The following is a 16315-nucleotide window of genomic DNA, read 5'->3' as shown; positions in this document are numbered from 1 at the left end:
TTGTTTTTGTGGAATTTCATAAGAGAATCTGTTGGCTAGATTCCTCCATCTTTGTAAAAATGATGAAAAAGACTCTCCATATTTTTGCTTGGTGTTGCACAAAGTAGTGACTGATATGTCTGTCTCTATGTTGTATGAGAAATGTTGGATAAATGCCTCTGCTAAGTCACCCCATGACTTAAGTCCAGGTGGAAGTTGGGAGAACCATTCCATAGCTTGATCACCTAAGCTTTGTGGGAATAATCTCATCAAATATGTCTCTTTTGCTGCTACCTCAATGCAAGTTGTGAAAAACTGTCTTATGTGTGCCTTAGGACCTCCTTTGCCTCTGTACTTATCGAACTTAAGGCATCACAAAGTGTGTAGGAAATGGAGGCATTGGAATGCTTTTGTCAAATGGATAGGGACATATGTCTCTCATTATGTAAGTTGGCTTCGGTGTATTTATGTCCTCCATTTTCTTTTGCAAGTCCCTGATTTGTTGCTCCAAATTGTTCTTCGGTGGAGACTGACTTCTTGGACCATACCCCATGCCTGAACCACCGGGTGGAGGAGGAGCATGTTGCATATATGGATGATATTGATCATACACATGTTCATATGGAGGAGGTCTATAATGATGTTGCGTATATGGACCACTTGGTATAGAGTCATGATGAGGAATGGAATATTTGCTTAGTCCATGTATACCATACTCTATAGGCATGTCATGAGTTTGTTCTAATGTGTTGCCCCTTGAGTATATTTTTCTGCATAAGACTTCCATAATGGTCTGCGAAGGTGAGTATCATATGCTTGACCATGTGTGTATGGGACCTCTGATTTTTTAAACAAAGATGATGGTGATTCAGGCACAAGATGTGGTCCTCTATTTCCTCCACTATTAGGCCTCCTTTGATCCATGTTGAGGTGAGGTTGTTGCAAAGGTCGATTTTCCATTATTTGAGACATGTCAAAATCATGAGGAATCTTGGCTCCACTTTGAGCCATCACTTGTAGAAAGTATTGTCTATCTCTCCTCATTATTTCCTCAACCAATCGATTGAAATGGGGATTCATAATGGTGTCTTCCACTTCTGCTGAATGTACGAAAAAGTTGTCCATATTGTCGTTGTGTGTATTATTGTTGTTTGTAGTGTCCATGTTCTCAACATTTGGAACGTTTCTATAAGCATCCATATCAGGTAATGTAGTATGATCAAAATTGAAAAAGATATCATTGTCATACTCATAGGAACTCATGTTTGCGGACTCTTGAGCCTCTTTAGTTTCTCTCCTAGATTTCTAGGAACGGGTTTCAACCATGAACTAGCTATTGACCAAGATGTGTGAGACTAGATGAAAATGGAAAGAGTATGAAAGACCAAGAGTTGGATGGAATGTAAACGAATCTGAGGTGTACTTGAAATGTCCAAAGTGTAAGACCAAGTATGTATGTAGTAGAGTAGGTGTGGCTTCCAAAGAGATGATAGTTTCTGTTGATGAGGTAAGTTGACCTTGCCTCTAAGTAAGACCAAATGAGACCCAAAAGTGATAGACCTTGATGAGGGACCACTTAGCAAAGTGTTGTCGTATGTAGTGTGTTGACAAAGTATGATGAGGACAAGCAAGTGACCTTTTGACTCAAGTTTAGACAAATGTGAATGTAATGTAAGGTGTAAAGCAATGATGGACTTTGTGAGACCCAAAGACAGGTTGAATGCTAGATGAAAAACCCAGAGAGATAACCTAGGAAGCTCAATAAGTCTGAAACTGACTGTTCTTGTTTGCTGAATTATGAAAGTTTTCAATCCTGAACATAGACGTGCCTGTATACTTCATAGACGCACTTAAATGACATAGACGCTATTCTGTCAGACACAGACGTGCTTAAATGACACATATGTGGTTCTACCATACACAGACGCGTTTCTGAGATGCTGCAATGTTGCTCAAAAGACACAAACGTGTTTCTGCCCTTCACAGACGCGTTTAGATGACACATACGCTATTCTGTCAGACACATACGCGTTTCTGCAAACTTTTTGTAATTTTTCCAATCTGTGAAGTTGTTTTGTTGTGACCAAATCTGAATGTTTGACTGTTTTTTGTGACAAGAGGACACAGTGTTGATGAGGACTCAATGTTTGCAAGTGTTTAGACTCAAAGACTCCAAGAAAAGTGTGTTGTTTGATGTAAAATTGTTTTACATACACTCGAAGACATAAAAGACACGATGTTTTGATGTTTGGTCTTGAATGTTTGATTGTTCAAAATAAGTCAAGCACAATTCTTATGGCTGGCCAAGACAATAGTTGTTGATCCCACATGGAGTTTCCCTCGAGGCTACGCTATTCAAAGTGGATACTTAGATGTTTGACCCCACTGGCTCCACCCTCGGCATTCACTTCTCGGGGCAGCCAAGCATCAGTCCCCACAAAAACACCTTGTGGCGAACTTTGTATCTCTACTAAGAACCGTATGTGTGTGGGCCGCTACCAGAGGTCTGACCTCTCGCCCCAACAACTAGAAGGATTTTGGCTTCTAAAACAAAAAGGTGCTAGTAAGGGCATCTGCTCATGTGGCCATATATGCGGCAGTTTCAGCTCTGTAAATATAGAAGGCTCCCAGCCGGTAGGGGTTACACCCTACAACTGATCAAATAACAGGTTTATGGGGAGACATAATGTCGGTATGAACTAATCAACACACGTTATCCATAGTTTTCACCATGGATACAGTTATTTATAGTGGTTTGGAAGAAGATGGCTTTTCGTTTGCTACCACTTGGGTCATTCTCTCCTCACTAGTAGTCCTAATGACCACACGGGGAGACAGGCCCTGTAAAGATGAAACAAAAAGAGCCTATTGTTCAAGACACAAAAGACAATGGTTCAATTTTAGTGCACCAATTGAAGTGTTTGCTAATCTATGAAAACAAGGCACACGATAAATATCAAAAACCCTTGCCAAGGTCTTGCAACAAAGATCTATTAGTAGTTTGGATTGTTTGAAATAATCACCCCTTCCTGCAAGCACACAAGTTAGGTAAATTTTTAAATTCAAAAGACTTTGTGAAATAGGGGCCTTCAACAAAATGATTTTGCTTTCAAGACAAGCTGCACCAATTTCATTAGCTAGATCTGAAAATGTTAGCTCAAAATAAACCAGATCTGAAATCCGAATGATGAAAAACTGAATCAATGAAACCAAAAATGCAACAACCGAACACAAATGCAGTTGTCATAGACACAGACGTTGCTAGAACACACAGACGTAGCTCCCAAATGCAGACGTGGTTGAAAACTGCACAGACGCGACTGAGGAACACAAACGCGTTTCCCGAAATCTGCAAAAAAATAAAAAATATTGTTGAAGACGCAGACGCGGTTCCAGATGTCACAAACGTGATAGAAAATAAAAAACGTGATCTGAAAGTGCGCAAATGCGAAATATCAAAATGTTGTCGGAAATGTCAGATCTACAACCTCAAAACAAAATCTGCAACAAAAGATGTTAAATGCAAAAGGGACAAGAGTCCCACCGGACGTGCCAAAATGTATACGGTGAAAATGGATAACAACAATGTTGAAAGACTAAATGAATTCAACCACAAAACCCTAGCCTAACAACAACAAAGATTCACCATAACATATGAAGATTACCTAAGACAATGCAAATCAAATTAAATCACAAAGATTATACCATCACATGTCCAATAGGGTTTGAATCTCCATTCTTCCTATCTCCATTGATCTTGCTTGATATATTTGCTCTCAGATTTTATGTGCACAAGAGTTCAACAAAGAACGGAAATGTGGTTGCAAGTAGGATCGCATATGAAAGTGCAAAAGACGTAGTGTAGTTGAGTCGTAAGCGGGGGTTGGTAATGAAGGAAACATCTCCTTATATAGAAGACACTATATGAAATGGAGGGATAAGATTGAAAGGTGTAAAAGATAAATGGTCGGCTATGATTAGAGGGTAGGTAAAAGAAACAATAAAATAATGAGAGGGTAGGTAGTGTATGAATTAAGAGATGAATGACATGTGTAATGGGTAGAAAAGGCTAATGAATTAATTAAATAAATAAATATTTATTTAATTAATAGAGGAAGTGTGATCAATTAAATAAATAAGATATTTATTTAATTTGGAAAAAGGATAATTTAAATAAATAAATGTATTTATTTAAATGAGAAATAAGGCTTGAATAGGACAAATGAATTAATTAAATAAATAAATATTTATTTAATTAATAGGAGAATTAGGCTTAGATAATTAAATAAATAAAGATATTTATTTAATTAGACATGACAATTTTAGGTATCTACAGGTGTATATATAGGCACAATGACATCAGTTATATATATATATATATAGAGAGAGAGAGAGAGAGAGAGAGAGAGAGAGAGAGAGAGATGTATATATTTATATATACACTCATTAATGATAAACACAGAGCTGAGGTCATCCTAAAACTTATCATCATACAAGTCATTCTAGCTCTCAATGGACATACACACACACACACACACACACACATCTTTATTTATGGTGGGCATATGCACACAAATACACAACCAACAATTTGAGTTTCAATCAACATATGTTAGGCCTTCCCATATGGGTATCGCTCGATTGCTTGAAGCAATCATGCATTGGAGATGCAAGAGCGAAGGGCTAACAAACGATCATTAATAAGTAATCAATAACTTTAGAGTCAATCCAACAAGGCATTATGCAGACAGAGACCTGCCCGACCTATCCGATAATAATCATACCCGCATATCATAAGGTGAGGAGCCACTCATTACAAAATATCTTATCTCTTAGCCGGGGTTGATTGTTAACCTATCGATAGAGTCGGCTAGCAAAACCAATATATCTAGGGGTAACACTTACAAATTTTCACTCTGTCATAAACACTGGATTCTAGTATTTGTTTGTGCCCAGAAAAATGAGCGATGTCCTTTGTTGGAGAGATATCTAAGAAACGTTGGTCAGTTGTTCTGAGGTCAGAGGATGATTTGGTCATCCATGCGACCAAGAGGATTTTGGGTAATGAGCTTATGAATAAAAAGTATAGGAGACACGTTAATAGTAACATCCCTGCGGGGTTTGCAACAATTTTACTTACAATGGGAGAGGATAAGGCAGATACAACCTCATTGTGAAGGTTAATATTTAACAACGAATACCTGGTAAATCTAGAGATGGCCATTAACTGTGTTGATGACAATCTCTGTATCCCCTACCCGAAAGACTACATCAGGGTTTCAGAGGCCACAAACAAAGGTGAATCACTAAAAATAGACTTCAAGAGGCCCATTCTTATCATCAAGGATCAGAAATCCTTTCTACAATGACAACCAAATATAACAAGGAATATCACATTCCTCAAACAATGGCTTGGTGTGGTAAAAGAACCGAAAGGAGAATGGTGGGTCAACTATATGATCGATGAGGGCTGGACCCCATTACAAGCCGAAAACCCCATCAACATGGGGGTCGCAGAGGCACATGCTTCTAGCACAAAAGCCACAAATGATAATGAAGGATAAGGATATCTTCATAAAAAGATTTTTTTGTATTCAGATATAATTACTCTAATACACAGGTAAGAAGGATCTATAGATAGTAAACTTCATACATGTGCCTAATTATGAATACATTTTGACAAAAGGGAAGATTAGGACATGCCATATACTCGGAAATGTATGGCTCTGTTATAATATAGATAAATAAGGGCAAGGACACTGATATTGTTTCATTTACAAATATATATGTATACTGAAGTAGCGTATGTCACAATCAAGATATATCTTTCAGTAATGCATCTACTCTAATGATAGTTTTCTTATATTAGCATCTCAGATATGACTAACCAGGTATGAATTATGGTCACTTGGATATATTTATCTTCAGTATGCAGAGGTAGTAAGTATCTCTGTAGCACTAGCATATTTGGCTTAGTTTTCACCGAATCATTTACATTAAGAGAATTCTGTGATTAGAATGTTAAGTAGCAAATAAGGTGCTAACATGGATAACAAGATAGATGAAAATTTTGGTTATGTAATATGCAGGGACACTTTTCACAAATGTTATTGTAACCTGGGTAATCTTTCATATTATAGTCAACAGTATGGAACTCTTTGCTGACTCAATATAAAAGATGCCTAGGTTGCATTAACAGTAGTGGAAAGTGTAGTCACATAAATCTGTCCATTTACTTAAATGAATATTTACTATTTATTTGATTAATAAACCACCAGCCACTAGTTAATTAAATGAATATTTAATTAATTCATCCTCAACCCCTTCTCCTATTAATTAAATAAATTATTCAATTTATTTAAATTAATTCATTAAACCAAATTCACAATCAATTAAATGAATAAATCCCATTTATTTAATTTAATCCCCTTACCTCTTTTAAATAAATAATTAAAACATTTATTTAAATCATTAAACTCCCCCCCACTTGCATTCTCCTACAAATGCAAGTTGCAACCATAATTGAAATAAATTAATTTTATTTTAATTAAAATCCTATTTTCCCTCACCCACCAAACCCACTTGCAATTCTAAATCCCCTTCTAGACCCTTCTAGACCCTTCTAAACCATTCCTAATTAGCCTAATCCATCCTCTAATTATTGTCACATTCCTAAGCAACTTGAAGTCACTTCTCAAAGCCATCAAAGTCTTTGAAAAACATTTAATGCTTTATGTGTTCAACAAGCTAACCCCTAAAGTCTTCCGAACCACTAATGGCTCTTACATGACCATTAATGGCTCTTACATAACCATTTATGGTTAAATCCACTTGCCCCCATGGTTAGAGACTTTCCCTCTAACTCAACCCTCATTTAACCCATGGGTTTCTTCAAGCATTTATTGCTTTGATCATGGTTATCCTCACTAACTCTTGCACAAGAGTTTATCCATTGGATAAAGATATTATTTATTGGATAATGGCTTTATTCTTTCAACTCAACATTAACCTTATCTCCCAAGTTAACCCTCAAGTCATGTCAAGCATTTAATGCTTATTCCCTCTCCTCTCAACCCATCTCATGTTGACATTTGTCATCCTGGGATTGGATTGAAAGCCCTCAAATGGATCATAAACCCATCAATCCTGACCCTTGTTGAGATTACTCAATCTCAACCATCCAATGCTCCATTTTACCTATAAATAGAGCTCACATTCCTCATTTTCAAATCCTCAAGCATTCTCAAGCACATCTATGATCTTGAAATTTTGTATGCATCTAACTTATAGTGAAGTTTAGAGAGCATTTAGCATAATCATCTCTATTTGTCATTTTGGGGTAAAATTAATATTAGATAATTAGATAATATATCATTTTAGCTTTGTTCACATTTGCATTCTCACAATCATCCATTTTACAATCTTGAACCTCCATAAGACATCTAGAATAGTGAGGAACAAGGGAGGAGAAGTTACAAGCATGGTGGAAGGCATTTGGAGATGTCTTAGAGCATTTATTTTCTTTGTTAAGCTCTCTATTTTGCTTTTAGTGTCTCTTTTGATATGTTTGCTTAGGATAGTGTTTGATTTCTGATTTTCTAATACTAACAATTGGTTTATTGCTTATTGTTTTGTGTTGTCTTGACAAGATCCTAACCATTCCTTTTTGCAGAGCATCAGAAAGTATACTATAAGCTTGCTGATATAAAAGTAGTTCTTTCTTTTTTTCACTAACACTTCACGAAGTGGTTTGCAACAGGGTTGTGTTGTGAATCTGGCTTGCAGGTGACAGGACGAGTTAGAAGGTAGTGAACTAAGATAAAGGAGACAAGTTTTTACAAGGCAAATTATAGAAAATACCTGTGATGGGCTTGTTTTGCCCAGAATGAAGGGATTGTGAAGGAAAATATGTAATGCAATAAATGATGTAGAGATTTAGTATCAGTAATTGACTGGAATTAAGGTCCCGGGCAAGGCCAGAGGTTTTCTCCTCTCCGCTCTTTCCTACCGGTGCGAGCGGAGACTGTAATTTTCTTTATTATTTAATAAAGTATGGCTTCGGCCTTTTATCGAGGAAAAAGAATTTTATATATATATATATATATATAATTTTTGATATTTTCTACTATATAAAATATAAAATGTGAATTTAAAAAAATGTATTTAGTAATTTTTTTTAGTAAATCTATTCAAAGTAATTTGATACTCCATTTTTATTGATGATTAAAAAATTTCATCTATGTATATACTTAAAATAAAATAAAATAAAATATTTGTGTTATACTTAAAAAAAATCTATGTATAAAAATACTTAAGTGTAATTGGTTAGTGTGTTGTTTTAATTAATACAAGTTAATCATTGTTTTAACTTGTGACAATTGAAATTTAAAAAAAAAAATATTAATGTTATACTCTTTAAAAATCTATATATAAAAATACTTAATTGTAATTGGTTATTGGTTCAAAACAAATTTTTAATAGCTGGAAAAATTGAAACTCATTGTAATAGTATTGGCTAAAGGAAGCATTAATAGTTGGAAAAGAAAATTAAACACACATACATCTTAACTTTTTAAAAATATAAAAAATATAAAAAAAAATTCTTTTTTTGGTAATAAATGGGATACAAAACTAAAATCCAAATAACCTACAGAAGTATCCAATTGTAAATGAATCCAAATAAACTTTCATCTTGATCACAGAGGCCTTAGTATTTTCAGCCGGCAGACATTTAGGTATTATGTGCTTCCCAAATTCTTGGATTTTGTTTTGGCAGTTTCTGAGACTGCATTTAGATAGGTATGATTGCATTCTATCTAGAAGCGTTAAGGACTTTAGTGTTTAAGGTTTGCGGATTTATTTATTTATTTAAACATACAAACTCAACAGCACGTTACTTTTAGCAGCCAACAGAAGCAAGGATGCCTTTATTGAAGTACAGGAGAGGCGTGTTCACAGAACCCTGATATTTTGTAAAAAAATACTATGGTTTGGAAGTATTTGACATTTTTTAAATCCTCCAAAAAGTACATCGCCTAATTTGCAGGTGTTATGTTTTCCTCTCTTTAATTATTTTTTAATTTAACAAACTTAAATGTGACCACTTGGTAAAGGATACGAAATGACTTATTTATACATGATTTTTCTTATCTCTTTATAGTTTATACCGAATGATTGAACAATATTCGTTGGTTTGCGTATCTCTAATTTACCATTTTGAATGCACCTGTAATATATCTGTATCTCTTTTCAAAACACTATGTCATTCTTGTTTATTTGTGGAGGGCAGAAATGATTGTAGTTCAAAGAACAACTGTTAAATCTCTTTAAATCTGTCAATCCAAAAAGAAATATGCAAATAAGCAAAGTGGAAATTTAAAACATTGCTTTAGAATTTTCATTTCTTTAATGAAAGATAGGATTCTCACTTTCAGACAAGCTGTGAAATCTATGTTGAAATATCTCAATGCTTGTTTTGATGCTTCTTCTTTCCATTTCCTTCAAAAGTTGTCTGCATTTCACCACTCTTCCTGAATTTAAGTATAGCACAATTAAATTTCTGTAAATATCACGAATAGCCAGAAATGATGCATCTTTCATTTTAGAAAAGTATCAAGCAAGCAATTTGATTCTTCCATTTCCCAAACAAGTGCAAAGGCCTCTTCTAAAAAATTAAGATTTAGATCTTTCCAAAACCCATTGAATCTTTGAACTTCTCCAAAGACCAATATCTATACGAATTGCAACTACTCATTCTGTCCCAAGAGACAGGTCAGGTAATTGCAAATTTAGGCATTTTTAAGACAAAAGTATAACGAACCTGAATGTGTCATAATCAGGCCACCATACCGTAGGCATTTTTAAGGCAAAAGTATAACGAACTTGAATGTTGTAATATCCCCACAATTTTTCCTATTTATTTCCCGTTACAATCACAACAAGAACTTGTTAAGGTTAGGAAATCAAGATACGATGATGCTGAAATTGTAACCCTTCCACTTTCTGATCACCAAGTGTCCAATATGAGAATGTGAGAGCAGACGGTGTTGAGGGGATCGTTAGCTTCAAATAACAGGAAATAATACAATGCTTGGGCAACAAGACAACCCTTTCCACTTTTCAGCGGGATATGGAGAATATTAAATATCACTTGGCGGTAAACCAGCCAAGGATGATGCAAGAAACTGAAAAACAATCACTCTACCGCTTATGCAGCGGGAGGACTAGAAATGAAATTGCATTCAACTCCACCGCTTATTTAGCGGGAGGACTGAAAATGAGATTACAATCAACTCAACCGCTTATTTAGCGGGAGGACGAAATTACAATACATAACAAGGCGACAAGCCAACCTCTTCCACTTATGCAGTGGGTCAAAGAACAACAATCCAAGTATATAGCTGTTAGTACTAATAATAAGCTTTACAATGCAAACATGGATAACAAAATTACTAGAATCATTGTCCCAACTAGACGGCATGGCCAGCTTCTTCCACTTATGCAGTGGGACTAAGAGAGTTCAAATAAATTGCTATTAGTACTACTAACAAGCATTACAATATTATTCATCACAGATATTCAAATGCCAAAACCCAAACTAACAGCTACAACTTATTACCAAGACTCTTCACACCACACCCATAGACTAACAAACTTGAAAACCAACTTCAACCCCAAAAAACTAAATCTGATATGAATGAACAGCAGGCTGGAAATACAGACCAACAATGTTAAAATCATCACAAACACTTCTAAATCACTCCCCACACACTCAAATTATCTCTAAACACACTCCAAAGAACCCACACTCTCTAAAACCAACTCCACACAAGGAAACACTCCAAACTAACAATTTTTCAGATTTTGATATGCAGCCCATGCACTGGAAACACACAGACCAGCAGCCTAGAAACTCACAAAATTGCTCATAACTCTATTCACAGTCAACGAAATGACCCCCAAACGGATGCAAATGAGAGATACAAGACAGGCGATGAGATTAGAACCAACAAATTGCACCCAAAATCCCCAAATGAATTTATTCACACATTCCCAAGCAGCCTAGCATAGTACGGCTAGGAAAGAAGTACGATTTGCATTTAAAAATTAAATACTCAACATTAAGTTCTACAAACTTACAGACTTGATCGCCTGTGGCATAGGAAGAGAACAAGCTACTACCTAAAATGATCTGACACACGAATTGAGAGTTATGAACTAAAACGTGCTACGGCCACACCAAAATCGAGCAACACTGAAATCCTCACCACACTGAAAATCTGAACATGCACACTAAAATCGAACCACACATTCAGAAGATCCAATCACATCTAGGAGTGATATCTCACACTCTAAGTTTGTCAAGAGCCCTAGGAGGTATTCACCCTCGAAGATTGTCTGGAGTCGATCCGACAACATAACAGTGCAAATTGTCTGAGATACCAAAATGAGAGCTCAAGTCACTTATTTATAACTTTTTGCCAACCAAATTCAAATTCAAATGCACTCGAAATATGCCCAAACCAAATGCCATTCCATTTCATCCACATTTAGCATTGCATTTCATTTCATTTCCTTGCACAAGTTCGCCCAATTCACATTCACCCAAAATCGCCCTTTTTAATAAATATAAGTGTCATAAAATAAAGTTTTAAGTGGGCGCCCAACGATGACTTCCAAATAAAAAATATTACTAAGGCAATATACTTAGAAAATAGCCCCATTTGCCTTGAATTATAATTTAATTATTAACACCATGACGACCCCCTTGAAGTCATGCAAATTTCGCCCAAATAGACTTAGGATAAAATTAATATTTTCTCCCTTCCTAAGTCGTCCATCCATAAAATAATCAAATATTAATACTTCATGCCTAAGGTATTAATATATTAAAAATACCTTTTCCTCAAATATTGATTATTGCCAAATTGAGCCAGAGACTAAAGTGCTGGAAATCACCAAAACTGAACTGAGTTGGGGCTTTGAACTAAACTGCTAAAAATAGTCATCTGAGTGAATATAGGATCCTGCCAAAATAATACTGCCAGAAATAGCCACTGAGCTGAGCTGTAGAATCCTTGCCAAGAATAGCACCAAAAAATGCTGGAAGACCAACTGCTCAAACTGACCTGCCAGAAATAGCCATCTAAATAGGCCTGCTGACATCTTGCTTAAAATAGAACTGCTAAAAATAGTACTTACTAAAAATAGCATATTGCTAAAAATAGTAAGTGTTTTCAAAGTGATTTTAACCACATTTTGAGCAGCCGACGCACTTATTAAAAATAGTAAGTCAAGAAAAAGTCACTCGATGCAGATGCATGTCAAACCATCTTGAAGCTCTTTGAAAACCCAGAAGGAATCCAGAATTCAAACTGTCAAACTCCCACATATACCTCTTGAAAACACCAAAGAATCCTCCTAGAAAATAAGAAACCCTAATTTCTGCCCCCGACTAGCCTACGGGCCTTCGAACTAGGCTAACGGCCAATAGAATTAATCACTGCGGAGAAGGGGACATTACAATCCGCCCTTCCTAAAATTGCTTGTCCTCAAGCAATGCCACCACAACTCCAGAAAATTTTAAACTGATCCACACCCAAGCAAGTACGAGCCCAGGGTCCCATGTCCGTCTCAAGAAGAACCCACCATGCCGATGCTGCGCCACTCTGATCACATCAATGAAAACATCACACCAAAACTGTTAGAGTATTCGGGTATTTACTTGATTAATTAAACATTTTTTGTTTAATTATTTAAGTTCCCTTTATCTCTTTTACACTTAAGCTAACTTTAGGTGCATATAATTAATTATTTTAATTAATTATTATGTGCAAACCTAGGTTTTCCCTTTTTTAAGGTTTCTTGACCTATTAAAGGTTGAGTTCTTTCTTTTCATTGTAAGAATCACATTACATATTTTTGTGAATATTGAGCTCTCTTTTTGAGCATATTCTCTGTGTTTTGTATGTTCTTCAGATTTTGCTTCATTGCTTCTCCTTGTAACAGGTTATTCGGCTTGCAGAAGATCTTCAGGCTCCTGTGGTGTTGTATTTTCTCAACTCCTATATGGTATCAGAGCTTGGATCTGCAGCTGCTTGTTTTTGTTTTGAGAATTTTTGCTTTGGAAGCAGATCTGGGGTTTCAGAAATTTTTTATGTACCTAGAGTTTGAGCTTTTTTTTTGAGCACTTTGGGCCTAAGCGGACCTCACCATCGTGCTCAGAAGGCCCGAAAACCCCTATGGTCATATAAAATTTGACCTATTTTGGTTCCAGAGCTTCTGGGAACATTTTTTTTCTTAGATTCAGGTTGTAATGCCTTGGCATGCAGATCGAGAAAAAAATTTCAAAAAAAAAAAAATTTGCCTTTTTACGGCATGCAGGCCGAAATTTGCTTTGAAAAAAAAAGAGGTGTTAAAAAAAAATTTTTTTGGGAAATTTTTTTTTTGGGGTTTGGGGGTACCGTAGGGTACCGGACTGACAGGTTTGTCAGACCTGTCAGTCTGGCCTCTGCGGCCCCCGCTGGTGGCCCTTTCCGGTCCTCGACTTCCGCTCCCGTCGGCCGCTGCTTGGTCCCCGGCTTCCGCTCCCGCCGGCCGCTGCTCGCTCCTGTCGGCCGCTCAGCTCCCCGTCGGCCACTGCATGTTCCTCCGGCCGCTGCTCCCCTCGCCGGCCGCTGCCCGCAACTCCTCTCCCCGGCCGTGCTCCGCCTTGGCCCTCCGCCAACGCCCAGCGCAGCTCTCCGTGCTCAGCTATGGCCACTGGCCTGCCCGGCCCTTTTTCCCGGCCTGCCACTGCTCCGCCACCGGGCTACCACCCGGCCACCGGTGCGCCACCCGGCCACCGCCCTGCCACCCGGCCGCCACCGGTGCGCCATCGGAGCTCCGCCCACTGGCCACCGGACCACCAACAAGCAACCAGACCTCTTTTTTTGGCTTTTTCAGGGGGGGGTTGGTTTTTTGGCCCTATCTTGGGCATATGGAGTCATTTTTTCGAGAACAAATAGGCGTCGGAAAGCTGGTTCCGAGGCCGACCTCATGGTGTTGGTAATTTTTTCCAATTTTTCTGTTTGACTGTGTTTATTTACAGTCAAAGTGAGGTCTTTTTTTTGCACTTCGGGAGACGTAGAATGAGCATCCGACCTCCGTTTTTCGAAAACTTTATATTTTCGAAAAGCGTGTTCTGTGTACTTTCTAGAAATATGAGTTTTTTTTTCCATATTCTACTCCATGCATATTTTATTCATTTTTTTGCTTTTCAGCACTCTGGTGGATATCGTGGTTGTTTCAGGTCCTGGGATCTCTTTTCTGAGTAGGGTGTCTCTGTTTTGATTCTCGTTTCTATTTCCAGTCTTCTTATCATTGTAGCTTGTAAATATGCAAACGCACTGAGATAAAGTGCCATCATGCATTGTTTACTTGGAATCTTGCATATCTTGTGTCTCGTTGTACATGCACTGTTGATCAAGTGCCATGAGGGGGTTGATGTTTGCCTTTGTTTGCCATCTTCCTTTGTCAAGTGAGTGTTCCTTCCACGACATTCGCCTCATGATGATGTGTCTCAGCACCTTTGATGTTCTTGGTTCTTCGTCATGCAGTTGTTTTTGGCTGTCCTTTTCAGTGTTCCTGTCCCTCTCCCACTTCCGCATTATGGGGAGGTTTATCCTGTTGGTTCTAATGCTTCCGTGGTTCGATTGATCAGCTCTTCAGGCTTTGGTTTCTCATGCCATCTGTATCTTCGATTTCAGTTGTTTTGCCTTGTTTGCCTCCTGATTCGAGTAGTGTCATTTGAGGGCACTCATGCAGATTACAGTCTTCTCTACCTGGTCATGTTCTAGTTCAGTGGATGTTCTTCAGATCAGCAGTTATTCTTCGACAGAGTTTGCATGTTCTTCATGCTTCAGTGGTGTTCTTTTATCTCTTTTTGGAGAGGAGTTTTTTCCCACTGGGTTTTCTCCTTTGTCTCCGTTTCATAGAGATTTCATTGTATTTGGGTACCTGATCAGGCCTTGTTGCCGGGACCCATCTTTATTGCTTTCAGTAGCTGTTCTAGGTTTTAGCTTCTCCCTAAGTCTAGCTTAAGGGGGGGTGTTAGAGTATTCGGGTATTTACTTGATTAATTAAACATTCTTTGTTTAATTATTTAAGTTCCCTTTATCTCTTTTACACTTAAGCTAACTTTAGGTGCATATAATTAATTATTTTAATTAATTATTATGTGCAAACCTAGGTTTTCCCTTTTTTAGGGTTTTTTGACCTATTAAAGGTTGAGTTATTTCTTTTCATTGTAAGAATCACATTACATATTTTTGTGAATATTGAGCTCTCTCTTTTTGAGCATATTCTCTGTGTTTTGTATGTTCTTCAGATTTTGCTTCATTGCCTCTCCTTGTAACAGGTTATTCGGCTTGTAGAAGATCTTCAGGCTCCTGTGGTGTTGTATTTTCTCAACTCCTATAAAAACTGCACTTACCTCCCTTGTAACTCCAACATGTTACCATCCATGATACTCAAATTGAAAATCCTGAAGGATTGAAATCACTATCATGCAGCATCTCGTGCCCATAAGGCTCTAAGTAATCAATAACAACAGTGCCACTGTCTATCACAAGCTTCGGCAATAGAAAATAAGGTCTACTCAATCGACAATCAAACTCCACAACACATCTCCATATGGTATGTAACAGAGCCACGACTGTCAATGTGACTTCTCCAAATCTCCCTGCGAGGAGGAAAACAATCTTTTGCAGGAGCTCAACAAACTCATTCTCATAACTTCACATGAATCTACTAGGCCTCAATTGAATTATTCTGATACACCCATGGAGACTTCTGAAACCTCATACAATTCCCACTCCAAGCACCTCAAAATGATGAATCAAAGAAAACTCAATATCATAAATAGGATTAGACTTTACCAATTCTTTGAGCCTTTGATTACAATCAAAATTTCCATTCTTATCTTCAACTACTCCTTGGTTGTCCCTAGTCTCACACCCCACATCATCCACATGATGACATTGCTCAACACCAAGATCATGATCAACACTATGCAGCAATAGATCTGATTTATGTTCAAGAACACCATCAAACTCTTCAATGTCAGGAGCCTTATAGTTTTTTAAATCTGCTTCCACCCCATTGTCACTTTGATCAAACGAGAAGGCAGTCCCAAGATCAAGTGTAACGTCACCATTGTTTGCTGATATAGAATCCTCATCAAGTTCCATTTCATCATCCAGATCAAAGGGAAATTCATCGCACACGGTCTCCTCATCGTCCTTACCTGTCTTTACACCTGGATCCCAAATACTAAAAGACAAATTACTTTGCTCAG

General features: G+C 37.3%; 1 protein-coding gene across 9 annotated transcripts in view; it reads left to right on the top strand.

Annotated features, from left to right (window-relative positions):
- Positions 1–8634: 8634 nt before the first annotated feature.
- LOC131057423 (protein NUCLEOLAR FACTOR 1-like) overlaps positions 8635–16315 on the top strand; it is a 362090-nt gene continuing 354409 nt past the window's right edge. For 3 of the 9 annotated variants that reach the window (XM_059221124.1, XM_059221115.1, XM_059221123.1), the window contains exon 1: positions 8869–9025. The gene's annotated coding sequence lies outside the window, so the exon portion shown is untranslated. Of the gene's footprint in view, positions 8715–8868; positions 9026–9173; positions 9208–16315 lie in introns of those variants that run through there. The other 6 variants (XM_059221121.1, XM_059221117.1, XM_059221122.1 and 3 more) reach the window with 4 other exon arrangements.

Source organism: Cryptomeria japonica, chromosome 5 (genome assembly GCF_030272615.1).
Source record: "Cryptomeria japonica chromosome 5, Sugi_1.0, whole genome shotgun sequence".
NCBI lineage: Eukaryota > Viridiplantae > Streptophyta > Pinopsida > Cupressales > Cupressaceae > Cryptomeria > Cryptomeria japonica.
This window is presented reverse-complemented; position numbering and strand designations above follow the sequence as displayed.